Below are 3,694 nucleotides of genomic sequence, written 5' to 3'. Positions count from 1 at the left end.
TTCATGGATGCTGCAAGTTTTGTGTTGTAGAGTGAATGTAGAGGACCAACAGCATAGAGGTTACCCAAGAATGGGAGGGCGATTGACCCAGGTGGAAGCTTTGTTCTAGCATATAAACCAAGAAGATATTGTACAGAGATCAGGAAAAATAATGAGAATGTTAATAAGACATAAGGTTCCATTTCTGTTGAGTGCCTTGCCCAAACACCTCAATCTCCACTTCTTATACCACTGTTACAGTTCTAGCTTGTGGTTAACTAACCATAATGTGACGTACATATTCTTGTAACCTATAGTATGTCAAGCAGGCTTGTAATATTAACCATCCACAACTTAGAACTCGGGACAAAATCGACTGACAGAATCAATCAGAACTTGAAATATAACGGACCATGTTCAATCAAATACTAAAGTTTCGAATAACAATGGTCACATAAATTTACATGTTTATGTAGAGTTGGTTGGCAAAAGTAAATCATACATGTCTGCCTTGAAGTGGTAATTACCAGTTCGACAAAACTCTGCACAATAGTTCTTTCTAATGATAGATAATTTATGCGAGCATATCAGGTAATGGCCTAATAATCAAGTAGAGATGTGTTTTGTAGATCCATACTGTTTTCATGTGAAGCTCACATCTGATATTATTCTGGCTGTTCGTGAACTACATGAGGTATCTCTTACGGCATTTTTCTCCCAGACTCTTACGACAGAGATCATGTTCTGTATCATTGTTTAGTTAGACATTTGGTAGGCCAAACTCATACTGAGGAATATCTTCTAATGCTAGTGAAGTTAGGTTTCAGTATCTTGACAAGGATTATAGCAGGTAGGTTGGTCCTTCTCGATTGTCCTGCGTTCCTTCCCAATTGATCGGAATGTTTTGTGCATGCAACCTGTAGTTTTGTCTTCAGCAGTTCAGCTGAGATTCCTTTCGAGAGAAGTAGGTTCCCAAGACGATGACAACGGATATCGTATTATTGTCTTTTGGTTATATCCTTTGTTTACTATCATGTGTCAACAAACAGTGGCCTAATGACAATGATCGCAAGTTCTCTCTGTAAAGTGAGCGAACATAATACATATATCACACTGTGAAGTGTACAAAACAGCCTGTACAAAGCATATCTAAACCTCTATACAATGATTGAACATGACAGACTAAAGAGTGTACCCTTAGTATACAAGATCAATCTGGACATCCTGTGAGGCTTCTCCTCAATCCCGCGGGTAACAACATACATTAATATAGCAGCTCCTCCTAAACTGTGACAAATCGAACATATCTTATAGGGCTGTTCACTGCTAGTTTGTTCTTCCTCCGTTTGAAGTGAAAATGGTGTGTAGTAATCTATCATTTGCTATCTGACAAAAGCAAAGTATCTTTGTTATTTCATATCTAGTTTTTCAGGAGCGACAACAATAAAGTTACTATACTGAGATTGATAGCTTTTGTTAACTGAAGATATAATAATAAAATAGCAGTTTGCAATTAGAAAACCATCTGACGTAGGACTTAAAGGAGGAGATTCCCATGAAAAGATCCAGTAGAACCTTTTCTGTGACGCCCCGGACCCCGGGATGACCTCAGAAACCAGAACCCGGGAACGCCAAACCAAACCAAACCAATTCACTCAATATTTGCTTACACAACCTTAAACTTAAATAATAATATATAATTCTTACAGTATTCCAAGTATTACAACCAAAGTTCACGATACAACCAAAAGTCTATTACACAAGCATTATTCATTAAGATACTATACGCGTTCATCATCTACTAAGCCTTAGTTCATCACATACTTATCATTTCCCGAACATCCTTCTCCAAAGTTCTTTCCTGTGGAAGTTAGTGACATAAACGAGTGAGCTTAGAAAGCTCAGTTAGCATATATAGTAGAATTCAACTGAGGTTTATCCAAGAAATCAAAGTTCATCAAACAAATATTCGAATAAAGAGACATGAAAGTTACTACAATCAACAAAAATTCATCATATAGTTCTCACAAGATTAAAACTGAGTAATCAAGCACGACAAGTTCATCAATTCATCAAGTTGGGATCCCCGCCAGCTAAACAATTGGTTTAGCTTACTTCCAAAAAGGAAGTATCATCATCAGTTCATCAAGTATCAGTGCAAGAATACTCATTTTCCATCAGTGAGTTATCAGTCCGATCAAATCAATCATCATATAAGAATCAAAACATCAACAGTGAAATACAGTGAAATAGTACAGTATATACTTACCTTAAATCGCTTTTAATACAACTTCTAAAACAATTTCTTTCTCGAATCTTAAGTCCCTTTATTCTTGACTTAGTACCCTAACAACGTCATTCACAATTCTCAGTAACATGATTTTATTAATAAATTAAAATCTAAATCTTACCAAGTAAATTCTAATATTTACTTAATTTAACTAATACAAATTACCTATAAATAATAATAAAAATGATAATGGATGAGGGCGTAGGAAGACTTACCAACTAAGGAGCTTTTCTTTTAGCTTCTTCCTCCCTCTTTATAAATAACTTATTTCATTATCTTATAGGTAGTGAAACTTTACTACTTCTTTTCTTTTTCGATGTGGTACTCAATTTGACAAGTTTAAAAATAAATTTTCCATTTTCCAAAACAAGTCGCAAAAACGGACAAGTAACTCCCAAGGCAACCCCCATGCACACAACAAACTTGAATCTTACTCAAGGCAAGGTGCACACAAGTGCAATTGCACCTTAGCAACAAATATGCTAAAGACTTCCCAATTTATTCTAGTTTATCTTCTATTTTCTTTCCAATGTGGGACTATGACACTCTCATATGCTCTTACATCCCAAGTCCCACATTGCCTATGTTTTGAAGAGACTCACTTCCCTCATCTATAAAAACAAGGCTTGGGCAACACAAGCCTTAGTTAAGTCTTAACATTGTTGGTTCCCACATTGAGAATGAATAGACACAAGGCTACACTCTTCTCCTATATAAAGGACGGGGTAGCAAATTATTTATTTTTAACAAGTGTTAAAAGGAATTTACTTGGCTTCTATAAGTTGAAATCCTTAAATAAGCTAAAAATTCTTTTTATCAAGATTACTAGATTTTGAGTTTGATATGAACTAGTTATCTAGTCCAATTTAGTCCCACATTGACTAGATTATGCTTGTAAGACTTACTATAACTCTATATAACTCACACAATAGTGTCGTTTTGAGTTATAGTTTAGAGACAAGTTCAAATTTATCCCACATCGAGAGAGTTTTGAAAAGAATCACCTCTCAATTCTATTTAAGATTATGGGGTTCAAAGTATTGAAATCATATCAACTTATATATTTGGGGCTCTTTATAGCCGAAAAATATAAAATATTTGGAGCATTATTAATGCAAGGAAAATTAGTTCAAAATTTTAAAATGCAAGAAAAATACAAGGCACTAAAATGTGTTTGGATGTTTAAAATATGATGTTATTTAGTCCCACATCGAAATGGGGTGAAACTAGGCATCTAACATTCTCTATATAAGTAGGTGCAAGAAATTTTTAGAATCATATTTTGTGCACTTGGAAGACTTGTTATTTCATTGAACTAAGTTCACTTGTCCCACATCGAGGGGATTAAAGTGAAGGTTCCCTTACTTCTCTATATATGCACACATTAGCTTAGCATAACACATTAGCTCTGCATAATATGCTAAG

At 34.8% G+C, this 3,694-nt stretch overlaps 1 long non-coding RNA gene across 1 annotated transcript; it reads right to left on the bottom strand.

Moving 5' to 3' along the window:
- Window positions 1-387: 387 nt before the first annotated feature.
- Window positions 388-2,543, bottom strand: LOC141705564 (uncharacterized). The gene is made up of 3 exons (XR_012568398.1): window positions 2,485-2,543; window positions 2,249-2,325; window positions 388-1,365 (listed from the first exon to the last, which is right to left on the bottom strand). It is a non-coding gene; the product is annotated as an uncharacterized LOC141705564 (long non-coding RNA).
- Between the last annotated feature and the right edge of the window lie 1,151 nt (window positions 2,544-3,694).

The sequence above is a fragment of the Apium graveolens genome, chromosome 2 (assembly GCF_009905375.1).
Source record: "Apium graveolens cultivar Ventura chromosome 2, ASM990537v1, whole genome shotgun sequence".
Lineage (NCBI taxonomy): Eukaryota > Viridiplantae > Streptophyta > Magnoliopsida > Apiales > Apiaceae > Apium > Apium graveolens.
Note: the sequence above shows the minus strand (reverse complement) of the source record. Positions and strands in the feature narration are given on the sequence as shown.